The sequence below is a fragment of the Juglans regia genome, chromosome 1 (assembly GCF_001411555.2).
Source record: "Juglans regia cultivar Chandler chromosome 1, Walnut 2.0, whole genome shotgun sequence".
Classification (NCBI taxonomy): domain Eukaryota; kingdom Viridiplantae; phylum Streptophyta; class Magnoliopsida; order Fagales; family Juglandaceae; genus Juglans; species Juglans regia.
The window spans coordinates 37,571,017-37,589,993 of NC_049901.1; the positions used below are offsets into that span (position 1 = coordinate 37,571,017).

At 38.7% G+C, this 18,977-nt stretch overlaps 1 protein-coding gene across 1 annotated transcript in view; it reads right to left on the minus strand.

Moving 5' to 3' along the window:
- Positions 1-18,977, minus strand: part of LOC109009972 (deoxyhypusine synthase) — an 871,604-nt gene that overhangs the window by 442,409 nt on the left and 410,218 nt on the right. The gene's annotated exons all lie outside the window — the stretch shown is intronic.

Sequence of the window (18,977 nt, forward strand, 5' to 3'; positions counted from 1 at the left end):
AAGCGTACTACTACAACTTTTTTAACACCGATACCAACTTCTTCTCTGAGTGACAGTACTATATATATATAAATGCTCTGGCATTACGGCATAATTAAGGACACTAAATAAATTAATATAAATGTTGATCAGCCATTATGAGAGAAAAATCGAAAAAAAAAACAACATTTTGGGGAGAGAGAGAGAGAGTCTAAAAAACTGCAATTATGGCAGAATATATGGCTAGGACCATTCAGCTAGCACCCATCTTCATGAGCTTCTTCGACCACACAAATTTTGGAGAAGAAAATTATATGCTTTACGTTCATGGTCTGGAGCGTTTTCCCTATCAATATCCTCTAGTACTGCATAGCCAGCCTAGCTTCCATGCATGCATGCATGCGATCGAGCTCAGATTTGCATATATGCATCTATACTTTTATTTATATAATGATCGAACCTGATCTCTATCCCTAACGATGATGATCAGGAGATCGGACGTCTCTAGTGTAACAAGAAGCAGATAATTAATGGTATCCAGGAGTAGTTGTATGGTAGACAAGAGTACTAGAACATTACTGCACAGTGCATGTTCATCCTAGTAAGTCTTATTATATATGCATTGGTGTTTTGAACCTCATGCATTTATTTTTCTTGTTAAACATCTAAAGATTTTTAAGTTTATGAATTGGAGTAGTCATTGACCATATTAAATCATGTGAATAGGAGAGCCTGAAAGGTATTCTGTGAAATGCCTCAATGGGCGAAATGTATTGAATAAAATCTGTCTCTTTTTTCACACACTACTTCCTTTACATTTACATGTATTTATACACAGAGCCATAACAAACTTTCCCTCTAGACTGATGACACGTGTATGATGTAGTACATTTATGTTATAGGGGTATTTCATTTCTCTGCTATGATGCATTTGTTGAGTGCTCCTAAGGCCTTTGCCGTGTGCCATGTCCTTCATTGTAGAACACTTGGTGCCTTTGTTTTGCTGAGTGCTTCTAGTCCTTTTGTCGTTGGCTGTGTCCTTTATTTGATGAGAGGATTCTCTTCATCATTTGAGTTGAGGCTTATGATAGTGGGTATTCTTTCTTTAATAGCCCCTCTCGAGTCAAGTGACACTTGTGTTAAAGTGAGGCTTGATTGTAACAAAGTAAATCTTGCCAAAGAAAGTGGTTTGGTTAATATATCATCCACTTGATCTTTGCTTGAAACAAAGGATACAATAAGAGATTTTGATGCCACTCTATCCCTAACAAAATGATAGTCTAATTCCACATGTTTTGTTCTTGCATGTAAAACTGAATTAACCGAGAGGTATGTGGCTCCTAAATTATCACACCAAAGTGTTGGGGGGTTTTTGCAGAAAAATCCCAAGGTCTCTTAATAGTGATGAATCCAGATTATTTCACACGCAGTGTTGGCTACTGCCTTATACTCAGCCTCAATTGAGGACCTAGCTACCTTGGGCTGCTTTTTGGAGCCCTAAGAAACAAGATTTGAACCAAAAATAACATAGAATCCCCCTGTGGATTTCCTGTCATCAGGGTATCCAATCCAGTCAACATCGGAGTAGGCTGAAATGTTATGAGATGATTTTTTGGAAAAATGAAGACCCATGTGAGTAGTACGGCGTAAGTAGTGTAATATAAGCTTGACAGCTTGCTAATGAGAGATTTTTGGACTATGCATGAATTGACAAACTTCATTGACAGAAAAAGAAATATCGGGATGAGTGAATGCTAAATATTGTAAACTTCCTACTACACTGCGGTAGAGTTGAGGATCCTCAAAAGAGGATCCATAAAAAATTGTGAGTTTGGTGGAAGTTGACATGGGTGTTGAAACTGGCTTTGCTTGATGCATATTGGTACGTTGAAGTAAATCAGAAATATACTTGGACTGATTTAAAAATAAACCTTGATTAGTTTATGTGAACTTCTATACCTAAGAAAAAATGCAACTGCCCTAGATCTTTGACAGGGAAGTGTTTACCAAGAGCATGAATGAAATCATTGACAATTATGACATCAACGTATACAAGCACAAACAGAACATGATCAGAATTTTGAAATACAAACAGAGATGTATCTAACTGAGATTCATGAAATCCTAAAGAAATGAGTTGAGTACTTAGCTTGCAGAACCAGAACCTTGGTGCATGTTTAAGGCCATAGAAGGCCTATTTGAGCTTACACACGTGTGTAAAAAAATCTGGATGAACAAATCCAGGAGGTTGATTCATATAGACTACCTCTTCCAGGTCACCGTGAAGGAAAGCATTTTGTAAGTCTAGTTGTTGAAGTGGCCAGTTAAGAGTGACTGCTAGAGAAAGAAGAATCTGAATAGTCACAAGTTTTACTATTGGAGAAAAGGTTTCTGACTAGTCCACCCCTGGTTGTTGATAAAATCCCTTAGCAACTAGACGGGCCTTGCGTCTTTCAAGAGATCCATCAGATCTACGTTTGGTTTTGAGGATCCATTTTTTACCCAAGATGTTGTAGGAAGCCGACGATGGAATAAGTTTCCAAGTGGAATTTTGCAATAAAGCCTGAAATTCAAGCTTCATTGCCTCTCTCCATTCAGGATACTTAGCTGCCTTAGTGAAATTAGAGGGTTCTTTAGGTACTAATGGAAGTGGAGTTTCTGTGAGAGAGAGGGAAAGCCAGGAAATAGTTCCATCCATGCGAACCCGAGGGCAGCAGATGTTGTCTTTGAGTCGGGTAATCATGGGATGTGTAGGTTGCAGGGATTTATTTGGTTGATTATTGCTAACTGAGGATGCATCGACAACATTAGGGTTGGAGTTGGGAAGATGCGGCAATATCGAGGAAGAAACCAAAGAAGCAGGCGGGTTTGGAGAGTTAGGCGGATTGTCTGAGTGTTGATGTGTGGAAGCTGGGCTTGAATTTTCATTTGGGCTGGGCGTATGAGTGAAGGGTGTGTTTAGAGAGATTAGTGAAAAGAAACCGAATGTGAGAGAGTTGAGTGGCCCATCGATATTGGGTCCAGATGAAGAAACAGATTGTTGAGCGAACTAGGTCAGTGAGAAAGGAAAGGTTGTTTCATCAAACCTTACATCCCTAGAGATATAGGTTCAGCCCGAGGATGGATCAAAATAGAAATCCCCCTTATGGTCAGGACTATAACCCATAAAAACACACATTTTAGATCTAAGATCCATTTTATGTTTATTAAAAGAGCGAATATTTGGCCAACATGCAGACCCAAAAATCTTAAGAAATTGATAATCAGGTGGGTGTCCAAATAATTTAAAAAATGGAGATTTATTTTTTGAAATGGGTGCAAGCATTCGATTTATTAAATAAATTGCAGTTTGGAATGCAAATACCCAAAATTTGGTGGGCATTGATGCTTGAGTTAGTAAAGAGAGATCCGTCTCAACAATATGTCGATGACGCCTCTCGATACTACCATTCTAGGCATGAGGGTAAGGGCACATTAGACGATGTCCAATGCTATTATCTTGGAGAATTTTTCTAAGGGGTCAAAATTCACCCCTTCCATCTGTTTGCATAGTTCAGATTTTAGTGGAAAATTGGTTTGTGATGTAATGCATAAGAGCAATAAAAATGGGTGTAACATCAGACTTGGCTTGCAAAGGAAACAACCAACTGTATTTTGTAAAATCATCGACTATAGCAAGATAGTAACGACAACTTGTAGAAGATAGGACAAGTGCCAAACCCCAAACATCTAAGAACATTAATTGAAAAGGAGCGGTGGAGATGGAAGGAGAGGAAGGATATGGAAGTGCATGTGATTTAACTTATAAACAAGTTGTACAAGTGTGAGTAGTAGACTTGGTATTTAAAGGAATCTAAAAACTACTGATAACAAGTGACGTGATTCTGGGTGAAGTGTGTCCAAGATGCATGTGCCAGGTAGAGGGAGATGTGCGAGTGCCAATGAGTGCATGATGTGCGGAAGCAGTTTTTGGTCAAGTCGAAGCTGTTGATGGGAGAACGTACAAGCCATCCTTAACGGTGCCCTAAAGTTGAACCTCTTGTGTTTGTAAATCCTTCACAAGAAAACCAGAGGAATAAAACTCAAAGTAGACTGGATTTTCCAAGCAAAATTGTCTCACAAATAAAAGATTTTTTGTTATAGAAGGAACATGTAAAAGTTGATTGAGAAGAAAATTACCATTGAGCATATGGAGATGAGCCGAACCAGTATGTTGGATGGGAATGGAGGAGCTATCTCCAATGCTGACCTGATCTAAGCCTTAATAAGATATTGCTTCCAAGTTGAGATTGTGAACATCTTATGTAAAATGAGTCGTAGCTACACTATCTGGGAACCATTGATTAAAAATTGGTGGGGTGAAAGGAGTATGAGTAGTAGTATATTTAGTCGAGAAAGATGGTGGAGGGGAAGCTTGATAGGTTTGATTAAACCTCTAGTAACATGTTAGTGCAATGTGACTTGACTTATGACAAACTTGGCATGTAGGTCTAGGATCATTTCTGTTGGAGAAAAAATTCGAGAGCATTCTTCCATTACCACGGCCTTAACCCCTGCTTGTACAACCACCCCTGCCTCTGTAATTTGAAGAATGAAAAGTTGTGGAACGTTGTTTGGTGACAGTAAGATGGGCAAAGAGTAGATTACTAGATAACAAAGAATGAGATTGATGAGCTAGACGAGACTCAGAATTTAAGAGAAAACTGTAAATCTGTTGTGATAATAATGGATCAGCTCGTGTAGTGAGTGAAGTAACAAGAGATTCATAATCAGAACCTAAACCAGCAAGTAGATAGACAGAAAACTCAGTGTGTGATAAGGATTGACCTGCCGCACTTAGAGAGGATGCAAGTGACTTAGCTTTGTTATAATACTTAGTGATACTTTCGGAACCTTTCTTTAGTGTTGCCAGCTGAAAATGAGTCTGCATAAGATGTGCTGAGGATTGAGCTATGAAAAGCTCTTGAAGTGTATGCCAGACCTCACTGGAGGTGGTAGAGTCCAGTACCTGCGCCAACACATTTTCGGAGAGAGAAGAGTTGAGAGTAGAAAGTATTCGTTGATCAAGTAAGGTCCACTTTGTGAAATGTGGATTTGGTTGGTTATTAATCATGGGGGGAGGCATAGATGAGGTGCCATCTACATGATCATATAACTGGTTTCCTTTGAGAAAAGGAACCATTTGGGCTTTCCATAATAAATAGTTATCATTGGTAAGTTTAATAGGAACACAGTTGTTGATATTGTTGGTGTTGGTAATAGCGTAAGGTGGGGGTGGGTGTGGGGGTGGAGGTGGAGGTGAAGACGCCATGGTGAGGTGAGGAAGACGTGAGTCTTACTGGTCTCCTGATACCATATTAAATCATATGAATAGGAGAGTCCGAAATGTGTTCTTTGAAATGCCTCAATGGGCGAAATGTATTGAATAAAATCTGTCTCTTTTCACACACTACTTCCTTTACATTTACATGTATTTATACACAGAACCATAACAAACTTTCCCTCTAGATTGATGACACGTGTATGATGTAGTACATTTCTGTTACAAGGGTATTCCATTTCTCTGCTTTGATGCATTTGTTGAGTGCTCCTGAGGCCTTTGTCGTGTGCCATGTCCTTCATTGTAGAGCATTTGGTGCCTCTGTTTTGTTGAGTGCTTCTGGTCCTTTTGCCATTGGCTATGTCCTTTATTGATGAGAGGATTCTCTTCGTCATTTGAGCTGGTGCTTATGACAGTGGGTATTCTTTCTTTAACAGGCTAGGTCATCAACGTGTACTATGACCTATTTTGAACATGACTAGTCATCTCATTGATTCATATGTCATGATCTATAGGCTGCTTTATGCCATTAACATGACTTTAAACATAGGGGAATTTGTCAAGAATTTCCAGAGAAAGAGACACTTAGAGGCACGAGGGGAAAATTTGTCGCGGGAAGCTTGGAGAGTTTGGGCATAACAAAGGTAGCAAACACACGGAGATGGTCATATTTTGGTGAGGGTATTAAAGAGAAGTTCAAAAGGAGATTTATTTTGAAGAATGCAACTTGGCGTGCGGTTGATGAGATAGGCAGTAGTGAGGACACATTCACCCCAAAATTTTAGAGGCAAGTGAACATGAAAACGTAGGCTACGAGCGACATTCAAAAGGTGTCAATGTTTACGTTCCGCAACACCATTTTGTTGAGGAGGTTCAACACAGGTGTGTTCATGAATGATGCCATGTTCATGAAGATAATTTTGAAATTTATGAGAAATAAATTTTTGGCCATTGTTAGTGCGAATGATTTTAATGGTAGTATTGAACTGATTTTGGATGTGAGCGAAGAAATGCATGAGATGAGTGTATGCTTCGGATTTATAGCGCATGAGATAAATCCAAGTGGTGTGAGAGAAATTATCAACAATGATAAGAAAATAATGAGCACCACAAATAGAGGCGGTATGATAGACACCCCATATATCACAAAAGATCCTATTAAAAAGCCATAGCACTTTTATTACCATGAATAGAAAAAGGAAGTCTAGTGTGCTTAGAACGAGCACAAATATCACAATCAGAAATAATGCAAGAATTATTGAAAAGACTAAGAATGACTAAACGGGAAGGGTGACTTAAATGTTGGTGCCATAAAATTTTATTCATAGTGATTTGAGTAGAAAGAGCCATGGTGGGAGGTGACCGGTACACATAAAATCCATTGCAAAGTTCATCCGCTCCAATCAGTCTCGTCGAGTGTAGGTCCTGAAAAGAAACATTGGAAGAAGAAAAAGAAACAATGCAAGAATTAGTTGTGGTGAGCTTAGGGACTAAAAGGAGATTAAAAAGAACCTGAGGGACAAAAAGGACATTGTGTAAAGTAAGGTGTTCTGCTAAAATGCATGTGCCGACACCCTCTATTTTAATTAAACTCCCATTTGGTAAAGTAACAATGCGGTCGGAGGATGAAGAAATCAAAGAGGAGAACAAGGTGCGGTTATGGCACAGGTGGTCAGTGGCGCCACTATCAACCACCCAATCACGGTGGCTATCAAAGACGAAAGATGAGGAGACATTACTGACAAAATTTGCGGTGGGAGTGGGCAGCTTGAGCAAGTCAAGCAACCTCTGGTAGAGATCTAGCATTAAACCAGGGATGGGAGAGGAGACGAGGCTTGGTGGCCATCTGCGACAAGGGAGGAGGTTTGCCGAGGATGGAAGACTGTTGTCTGTCGCGGGGCTCGCGTCCTGCGGGATACCCAATGAGCTGCCAACATCGGTCACGGGTGTGGCCATGCTTTCCACATTCGGTGTAGAGCGGAGGCTTCTTCGGAGGACCACCGGAGTGAGCGGCAAAGGTGTGAGGTGCTTCCGACGCCACCATTGGTTGGACATGGAGGAGACGCTGTTGCTCTTCTTAAAAAATAATAGAAAAAAATTTTGTTGATGGCGGGAAGAGTTTCCATGGCAAGAATCTGGGTTCGGAGTTGGGAAAATGAGTCATTTAGGCCAAGTAAAAATTGGTTAACTCTCCCATCTTCAGCTTGTTGCTGTAGTTCTTTCAGATCGGTGGTTTTTTGTAAATGGTTGAGTTCATCCCAAATTTGCTTGATTTGATTGTAATAGTCATGAATAAACTGGTTGTGTTGCTGCAGGGAGGATAACTCACGCTTGAGATGGTAAATCCTAGCATTATTGCCATGCAAAGACATGATTGAAGATCAAGCCACACTTCTCAAGGATCAGTGTGGAATTCAAGGAAGTTGGCTAAGGAGGGATTGATGGAATTGAGGAGCCAGGTGAGAACCATATCTTTAGTTTGGTTCCATTGTTTGTAATATGTAGTAGTAGGTTAGGATGGAGGAAGGGTGCCATCAACAAAAACTAGTTTGTTTTTGGCATTAAGAGCACGGGTCATGACTTTTTTCCATGTGGAAAAATTGTCGCCGACGAGAAGACTAGAGACAAGGATGAGGCTAGGGGAATCGGAGGGGTGAAGAAGGTATAGGGAGGAGGGAGGATTGGAGGAAGAAGCCATGAGAACGTGAGAAAGAAAGGATCGGTTAGGCTGATACCATGTCAAGAATTGAAACTTTGTATTTCCAAAACTTTGATTTTACAGTGAAGAGTGATCAAAATAAATAGATACAAGGAAAAAATCTATCTGAGACAACTATTACAGTATGGTATGAATTTACAATTACAAAATTAAAGGCTAATTCCTAAAATCGTGGAGTTACAAATGTGGAGGAGATCTTTGCTTGATTGTTGGTAAGTGAGCTGTCAATAAAACTAGTGAAGCTAGCACATGCACACTTATATACGCAGATAACCCAATTTTTCTTGTACCAATTTTTAGAATTGTGTAGTCGTTTGTTGGGACATTATATTATATTATTATTATTATTATAAAATTTCATTTTATAAACTAATGTATCTGGACATAATACGTTTGATTATAAAATTATTTTTATTATAAAATAGATCTAATATATCATATAAATTCAGTTTATGTTATAGAACTTTTCTGTATCATTATTATTTTTAAAAAATCCTAGCAACTTTCGTCTGAGCATTATGAGTGGGGGACAAAAGATATGAGTGGGGCACATGACAGGCAGGTGGCAGGTTTCAAAGCATCAACATGAGTGGCGCAAGTGGGAAGGGTAGGCTTCCTGACACACGCAATGACGGGCATGCGCAAATTGATATATAAAAAAGTCTTCAGCCAGATGACCAAGGGAGAATCTTTTTCTTCGATTCTTCTTCTCTTCTCTTCAACTTCTACTTCAACCTCGGGACAGGGAGTTCAAGTGAAGGCATTTTCTCCAGTAAAGTTATATTCCGAAGCTACCATTGTACAATGAGAAATGAGAGACTATGAGAGACTATAAACAAGAATATTATAGTGGAGTTCTCCTTCTCAAACGCCCGTGGACGTAGGCATTATGTCGAACCACGTAAACCAATGTGTTCATCTCTTTTATTTCTCTGCACTTATGTCTTCCCTTCATCGCCATGAACGTAAGCATTGCCACCGTACAACCTCACTGGAACACTGCTGGGGACTCCAAACAATATCGAATGAGGCCCAAGTCGTCCCAGTGGGCTGGGAATGACTCTTTCTCCCCTTCTAGCCTATTGAGCGATTTTTACAGCATCAACAATGGCGTCATCTGTGGGATATGATTTCCTTTTTTCATTAGAGGTGGGACAATGACGATTTCTCGGCGCACTGGATAAATCATCAGAAGAACGGATAATGCCCTTCGAGAAGAGTATTCTAAATTTTCTTAACTTTTACATTTATGAAAAATGGGAGGGTAGCGAACGAGAAAGATTTTTGGTGAAGAAAGATAAAATCTTTCTCGCCCAAGTGAGGGACTTACTGAACTCTTCGCCCCTGCACCCGAATCACTATATCACATAAAAGTACATTGTTCGAACACTAGCGGGCAAACATTGTGCACTTGACTGCACAGTAGCACACAAGCGCTGCCCCCCGGGCCCCACGTGTACTCCCCCCCCCCCCCCCCCCGGTCCAGTGTACAGTACTCTGGAGGAAACTGTGCACAACTTCCGCCCCTAGCCCCTGCAAGGGACTAACTGAACTCCTCGCCAGGGAAGTCGTGTGCGTAGCCTCATGCCCGGTAAGGGACACGAAGCCTAGCCCCACAATGGCACGGTTGGGGCCCTGACAACCACCAAGGGGGTCGCCGGCTCTGTCTGCCTCCCATGTGGTGGTCTCCGACCAACCCAGCCGGCTGGCCATGACGGCTAGTCGTGTGGTGCACCAATGTGCGTTTAGACTCACGACACTGCCGTGAGCTCCATGGACTTGATGACGGTTACCACTTAACCGCTAGACTTCTGAGGGATGAGGCGCATGGTAGACACACCCCCACTTCTCTGGAAATCCATGCTTGGGACAAACCCTCACTTTGCTCGAGAGCCACCTGCTGAGGAGTTACCTGCTCGGGAGTCACCTACTTGGGAGCCACCTGCTCCAGAGTCACCATCACAGCCCCTCGGTTTGGGACTCATCCGCTCGGGAATAACTACACTCGGGAGCCACCATCAGAAATTACTCCACTTGGGAACCACCTGCTCGGGAGTCACCTGCTCAGGAGCCACTGTCACAGCCTCTCTGCTCGGGACTCTTCTGCTTGAGAGCCACCTGCTCGGGAGTCACCATCATAACCGCTCGACTCAGGACTCTGCTACTCAGGAGCCACCTACTCAAGAGTCACCATCACGACCCCTCAGCTTAGGAACAACTACACTCGAGAGCCACCATCTCCAATTCCTCCCATCTCCTTGCTCGAATGTCACCCGCTAGGAAGCCTCTTCCCCAGCTCGGGAACCTGCTACACGATTGACACCAGCTCAGTATCTCTAGCCCACCAACTCGACACCTCTCCTACACAGGACTTGCTAAGCAAGAAAAGTATAGCTCGGGGACATCATTGTCCAACTCGGAAAAGCAGTTGATCTGCTCAGGACTTATCTGCTAGGCATAAGACCCATAGCTTAGGATTCGCCTGCTCAGACTGCCTAACACGGAGCTCACCTACATGCATAGGAATCACAACCAACAATAGACAACTTTTTAGTCAAAGCAAAAAGATTGACCACATCAACTAAAAACTTTCCGGTATTGTCTCTCAAAATTTGTGTGAATTTATTTCTACTAACGAAATTACTTCTTATAGTGTGGAAATGCCGATCATGTGGCCCTGCGCTCCAGCAAAGCAATTTGGCACGGATGAGACCCCTTGTCCAACAAAGCCGAGTCTCTACACTCGCAAGAAAACGGGTCCCTTGACTCGCTACAGGGTAAGGCCAAGTCCGAAGACTTGCCGCTGACTCCCTGTCCAACAAAGCCGAGTCCTTACACTCATAAGAAAATGGGTCCCTTGACTCGTGCCGAGTGCCACGCTCAAGCTATAACCACTGCCAGTGAGTTACCTTTGAGAACGAGCTTACGGAGTTAATGGGCCTCCTGGCTCCACAACCGCCATGCTCAGGTTACCTTTGAGAACGAGCCGACGGGCTCGACAACTGCCTAAGGTGGACTGAGGGGGTTGACGGGCCCTCTGACCACTTTGCGTGGGTTACTTACACAAACTCCAACATTAACGAAAAAACAAGGACATCAAACGAGCTTACACTTTACAAATAACAACAAACATTCGAGATCTGCGCTTGCACCCTACACGGTCGAGCCAACCTCCCGCCTCATCCGAGCTCCGCGGTTGCACCATATGCGATTGAGTCCATCTCCCACTTTAGCCGAGCTCCGCGGTCGACTCCATCTCCCGCCTTAAACCAGCCATACGCTCGCACTCTACGCAGTTGGGTCCATCTCCCGCCTTAGACAAGCCACGTGCTAGCACTCTATGGGGTCGAGTCCATCTCCTACCTAAGCCGAGTTCCGCACTCACACTCTATGCGGTCGAGCCCATCTCCCAGCTCAGCCAAGTCACAAGCTGCCTACCCGCACTCTACATAATCGAGCTTATATCTCAAACATGAGTTCGAAAATATTTATTGTTTGCCCTAAAGGAACAAATGAATGGGGGACCGACCTCTAAAGTTTACTTCCCTGCATATCCGGGCAAATCAAGTCGGCTACATTTTTACCTCTAAAGATTCTCAGGTCCTTACTTGACCTTAAAAATTGCGGGGTACTATTGGGGGTAAAAACAATAAAGCCCACTACAGGGCCCATCCACCAAGCCACATTATGAGTGGGGGATAAGAGATATGAGTGGGGGACATGACAGGCATATGGCAGGCTTCAGAGCATCAACATGAGTGGCGCAAGTGGGAAGGGAAGGCTTCCTGACACACGCAATGATGGGTACATGCAAATAGATATATAAAAGGCCTTCAACCAGATGACCGAGGGAGAATCTTCTTCTTTGTTTCTTCTCCTCTTCTCTTCGACTTCTCCTTCAACCTCAGGACAGGGAGTTCAAGTGAAGGCATTTTCTCCAGTAAAGTTATATTCTAAAGCCACCATTGTATAATGAGAAATGAGATATTATGAGAGACTGTAAACAAGAATATTATAATAAATTTCTCCTCCCCAAACGCCCATGGACATTGGCATTATGCCGAACCACGTAAACCCATGTGTTCATCTCTTTTATTTCTCTGCACTTATATTTTCCATTCATCACCATAGACTTACACAACGCTACCGTACAACCGCACCGAAACACTGCTTGGGATTCCAAACAATACCGACCGAGGTCCAAGTGGCCGAAAATGACTATTTCTCCCCTTTCGACCTGTTGAGTGATTTTTACAGCATCAACATTTGTTATAATAAATGTAATAATTTTATATTAATAATATATTTAGTGTGTCAATAAATAAACTTGTAAATAAATGTTTTTTATCATAGTAAATGGACCTTTATGAGCCTCTAAAATATCTTTTATACCATGACCAATGCCCCAGTTGGTCCTATACATGTGACCCGCTATCAGGAAAAGAATTGCAATAGCTAAATGATGGTGTGCAATATCGGTTAGCCATAAACTCCCAGTTACTGGATCTAATCCTCCACGAAAAGTAAGAAATTCCGCATATTTTGACCAATTCAAGGTGAAAAATGGGGTTGCTCCCTCAGCAAAACTGGGATAAAGTTGAGCCAAAAGATCCCGATTCAAGATAAATTCATGAGGAAGTGGGATTTCTTTAGGATCTACTCCAGCATTTAGAAATTGGTTAATCGGTAAAGATACATGTACTTGATGCCCCGCCCAAGAAAGAGACATATGGTCACTACTTACATATCATTAAGGTGACTTTAGGAGCATACTAGCTCAAAAATATGAATGCACCCTGGCTATATTAAACCAAAATTCATAAGTCACACAATAATTGATAATAAAAGTCATTAACTTTTCTGGTCATAGGTGTTAAGTAAAATAAGTAAATAATTAAATATATTTATTTGCATTAGTTGAAGTCTTTTAAAAAAGTAATATTTCACATGATATCAAAGTAAATGTTCTAAATTTGAATCTCGATTCTACAATCTATCTAATTTAATTAAATATTTTACATATTGGACCTACTTATTGAGGGAGAATCTAATTATTTTTTCATTAGTTTCAATTTTTTAAACAAGTGGTGATTACATAATAATAAGCTTTCCTCATTTTATGGTTCCCAATATGACCTAAATTATAACCACCTAATTTTTATTAAATTTTGAGAAAGAAAATAGAAAATGTTGAATAAAAATATTATAAAATTATAAAATTATTTGAATATTATTTTTGAATATTAATTTTTTTTGAAGTTTGTAAAATCTATATTTATTTTTGTGTTTTATTTTGAAGTTTATAGAAGTTAAATTAATTTTTGTATTTGAATAATGATTAAAAGAAAAAGTTGAAAACTTAAAGTGAAAAATATTTTGTATTTAAATGACATTAGAAAATGAAATTATGAGAAGTTTTGAGAATTCTACTCATAATATCCAAACATAACCTAAATCTAAAATAAAAAATCTAAGCCCGAAAAGTATCAATCCTAAATAATACCAAGACTAAAACAAGAAAATCAACTAAAACACAACAAAAATAAACCATATCAACCAAAAAAAAAAAAAAAGGAGAAAATTAGACGCGCATATATAGACGTACCCATCTCATCAACCAAAACATTATGGGAGTGAATTATATATCTTGTGATAGGCCTTCGAGTGGCTTCAAATTGTATGAGATTAAATCAAGCAAACAACCACTTGTTTGGCTTCCAAGTTCCACCCACTCATATTTTCTTTTTCTTTTTTCTTTTGTTGATTTTTTTTATTATTATTTTAAACTTCTGTTATGGTAGATATAATGATACAAATGCATGTTAATATTTTATTTGGATAATTAACTGTTGTGTAATGTTGTACAAAACACACATACTAACGATGACAAATAAAGTAAAAGTAATCACAATCAAGCACACGACGCACAATATACGTGGTTCGGAAAATTGCCTATGTCTATAGAGTTACAGAAATCTTATTAACCAAAGGAGATTACAACCACCCAATCTCAACTCACACTCTCTAGGGCTTTTTATTTTCTCACACAATATGTATTCACTAGACAATTGTTCTCTCTTACAATATGCTGAAAGTCATCCAACACAAGTCAAATACGACAAATATATAATAAACGGAGCTAGAAATCCTAATTGGCAAAATTTGAGTTCTTCGCTCGAGCGACATGTCACGTATGTCGTCATAGTTCAATTTCATCTTAATGGCCGAACTGCTTACAACCATCCTCATGGTTTCCCAACTATTTGGCAAAGATGCCAATAGAATCAACACTCTGATCTCATCATCAAACTCAATCTCTACAGAAGATAGTTGATTTGTGATCGTATTGAATTCATTCAAGTATTGGGCTACTGACAAACCTTTCGACATCTTCAAATTGAACAATTTCTTCATCAATTGCATTTTATTGTTTGCCTACAGCTTTTCATACATACCTGGAAAAATCATCATGAGATCCACTGTAGTTCTCTCCTTACTGACATTGTGTGTCACTGTTCTGGACAAGGTCAGTCGAACAAGCCCAAGAACCTGTTGATCTAATAGGGTCTACTCAGCATCATCCATGCTTTCCAGCTTCTTTCCCAACAGTGGAAGATGAAGCCTATTCCTATAGAGATAGTCCTCGATCAGCATCTTCCAGTACCTAAAATCAGTGTCGTCGAATTTCTCGATCCCGGGTGTGATTACTTAATCTCCAGCCATCATTCTCCTACAGATTCGACCTTGGCTCTGATATCAGTTGTTGTGTAATGTTATGCAAAACACACATACCAATGATGACAAATAAAGTAAAAGCAATCACAATCAAGTATACGACACAAAATATACGTGGTTCGAAAAATTACTTACGTCCACAGAGCTGCTTAAATCTTATTAACCAGAGGAGATTACAATCACTCAATCTCAACTCATACTCTTTAGACTTTTTGTTCTCTCAAACAACATGCACTCACTAAACAATTTTTCTCTCTCACAATATACTGAAATTCGTCCAACACAAGTCAAATATGACAAATATATTGCAAACAGTGCTAGAAACCCTAATTGGCAAAATCTGCATTCTTCGCTCGAGCGGCTTGTCTAGTGCGCCTCGAGCGAATAGCCAAATCAACATTGGCTCGAGCGAACACTAGGATTTGTGTCTCGCTCAAGCTTAATGTCAAGCGAGACTCGAGCGAACTCATAGGTTGAGCTTCGCTCGAACCCACTATCGAGCGCACATCGAGTGAACTCGTGGGTTGAGCTTCACTCGAGCGTGCGTCGAGCGCACATCCAACAAACACTTTTTTCAGCTCCAAAACTGGTCTCCACATACACCCTAACATTAACCATACTTAAAATACTTATTGATGAAAGAGTAACATAAATCAATAAAGTATGGATGAGTAAAAATTTGAAAATTTGAATCCGACTCCGATAAAACTGAGTTGGAGTCAGTTTTTTTTTTTTTCACTTTCTAGTCGGAGTTGGAGTCCAACTCCGATCCGATCCAATTTGACTTCTACTTCGACTCCAACCTCCAACTTTGACTCCGAATCCAAATTCGAATCCAACTCTGATATTGTACATATGTTATAAAAATATATATATGTATATGTTGATCATATATACTAGTATAATTATATAGTTATATAACTGGAACTTATATATTTAAATTCAATAACATACTAGTATGAACTATTTATTATAAAATAATATACTTATACTATAATATAAATTGACTAATAATAGTTTAGTATATGTAAACAATTAACATCATAGTATTACTACCATGTAATACTAATGTATAGTAATACTAATGTATAATAACATGTAATACTAAGGTCTCGTTTGTTTTCGCATAAAAGATGAGATGAGTTGAGATAAAAGTTGAAAGTTTAATAAAATATTGATAGAATATATTTTTTAATATTATTTTTGTTTTAAGATTTGAAAAAATTGAATTGTTTATTTTATTTTGTTTGAAAATTTCATAAAATTGTAATGATTAGATAAGATGAGATGAAAAATTTTGTAAAAATGAACGAGTAAGTCTAGTATATAATTAAGTTAGAAATATGTTAGACCATTATAATAACATGTAATTAAATATTATAGTACAAGTCTATAATAAGAATAAGTTAGACACTAGAATAGTACAAGCATAATGAGTTAATAACAAGTGATATTATAGTATGATAACATATAATTAGACACTAGTGAATTAATATTTATTAATAATCAATACTAACAATTATAAATACCATAAATAAAAAAAATTAGGGCTAAAAAAAAGATTAAAATTAAAATTAAGTTTAGGGTTTAAAAAATAGGGTTTAGTTTAGAGTTTCGGGAAAAAAGCCCAAATCGAAATAGCCTAGGCCAAAAGGTGCAACCAGTCAAAACGGCGTCGTTTTTACTACGTTGTCTAGGTTTCTACCCAACCCAACCCAAACCCCCCCCCCCCGCCCCCCCAACGTGACCTCACCCTTAGACTTTTCTCACTCTTAGATTCTCTTAGAAAAAGCCCTAACTCAACCTGTTGTCACTGCCCCTGCCCCTCATCCTTGGCCACCTCCCAACCTGTGGTCAGCCTCCACCCACCTTGTCGTCAGCTTCTCTCTCTAACCCTAAGTCCCTCTTTTCTCTCCTGATTCTCTCCCTTCCTCCGAACGAGCCTCCTCTCTCTCCTCGTTACCTAAGTTGGATATCTAAGGTCAGAAACAATTAATCTACTGATCTGATGTGACATTCACCAGGTAAGCTTCACATCTACCGATTTTTTTCTAGATTTAGGTCTCTGTAAATTAACCCGTGAATAAATCCATTTTCGTTGCTAGACTAATATCATTATTTTGCTTCTAGATTTGGGATTTTCTTGCAATGTTGCATGCCCAAGTTTGCTTCCATATTTTTGGAAATTGGTTCACCATAGTATGTCCCTCCATTGCCCCTCACCATGTTTGGTTTTTTGCTGGTAGGGCTGTAATCGAGCCAAGCCAAGCCGGTCTTTGGCTTGCCGAGCTTGGCTCAACTCAAAATACTCGAGTTCGAGCTCGAGATTTGTTTTATTCTTTGTTCGAGCTCGACTCGATAAGCTTAACTCTCAACTCCAACTCAAGCTCCAGCTCGTCCCACAAACGAGTTCAAGTCGAGCCAAGCTCGAGCTCGAGCTCGAATTGTTCATTTTTTTTTAATTTTTTGAATAAGATTCAATAATTAATGAATTAAATAAAAAAAATAAAAGATCTAATATTGAGTTTATATAACTAACAACTTCTATTGAATTATAAAATTTTAGAAATTTTAGAAATAATTAATATTTAACCAGTTGATATTTATTCAAAATAAAAATATATTATATGCCTACATATATAATTATTAATACATACACTTAATATGATAACATATAACTATTTCATATATGGTTCTTATATACTAGTATATGAAATTATTAAATTTTATCGACTAATTATTATACAAATTATAAAATATATCTATGAAGTATATTCACTATATAGACATAAGTAATTAGATTACATATTATATATTTAATTATAAAAGTGATATGCTTATATTATTAGCTAATACATATATATGTATATATACATAGGTGTATGCATATATTTATCAATATATGAATGAGTTTTAATCGAGTTGAGCTAACGAGTCGACTTGAGCATAAACGAGCGGGCCTTAACGAGCCTTAGCCGAGTTGAATCGAGTTTTGTTGGGTATGTGTCATTTACAAATCGAGCGGGTATCTGCTTTTACGAACGAGTTTTTTTTTTTTCACGAGTTGAGTTCGATTCGAGTTTAACCAAGCGAGTACCGAGCGGACTATCGAACAGACTAGTTCATTTACAACCCTATTTGCTGGTTGTGAATATGTGATATGGTGGTTGTGATTTAAAACTTCAGTAATTTTTTTGCTACTTAAATCTATGTACCCATTTTTTTTTTTTGTTTTGCTACTTGTATATGTGATTGGCTAGTTGTGAATCTGTGATTGTGTGGTAATTTTTTTGCTGGCTGTGAATCTGTCAATTTTTGTACTTTCTTTTTTGTTGTTAATTATTTTGCTGGTTCTTGGTCAGTCAGATTGACTTTATCATGTATGGATTAGAGTTGTAGTGTTGACAGTATTGCTTGGCTCCTTTCTCTTTTCTTTTGGTGCAACCATACACTTGCCTATTTTACGACCTACTCTATAATCAATCAATATAAATGTATCATTAAGAATAGTTTCATGAATTTTGTCATCACAAGTAAGGTGTACAAGCTTAATGGCATTGAAGTGATCATACTTTCAACCTATTCATCCATGACTTTGTTTTGTTTGGATTTGTTTGTTGCTTGCTTTTCGTACCATGCTCTTCATTTTTGTGGAGTAGTACTAGAAGTATTTTTTGTATTACTAAGTTTATAATCATGAAGCTATTTTGTTCGTGTTGTATTTTAATTTTTAAATCATGAATGTTGAAGGCATAAACACTTCTACGTCCACCTCAACATCTTGTCCACCAATATGACTATTACATAAAAATGATTGAGGTTTGAGGTGATTTTTGAAATTGTGTAACTTGTTGTTTGTTCAATTTTATTTCCTTTATTTTTATTAATTTATGTGGACCTATCTCATTTCCTCACTAATTTTGCCTATTTTCTTAGGCACAATTTGGAATGGCACTCGAAGTTTGATTTTTTTGTTGTTGGAAATTTGGAATGAAGACATATAATTTGGTTGTCATAAGATATTTGTTTTGTTGTTGTTTTCCTTTTGTTGTTGGAAGGAGAACTTGTTTTTGTTGTAGATGATGGATGATGGGTTGGTTGGGTAATTTAGAGGATAGATGATGGATGATGGATGATAGATGGGTTAGATTGGTTGGATGAAAGGTAGATTATGGATAATAGATGATAGATGATAGATTTTTTTGGCTTTCTTTGGTTTTATTT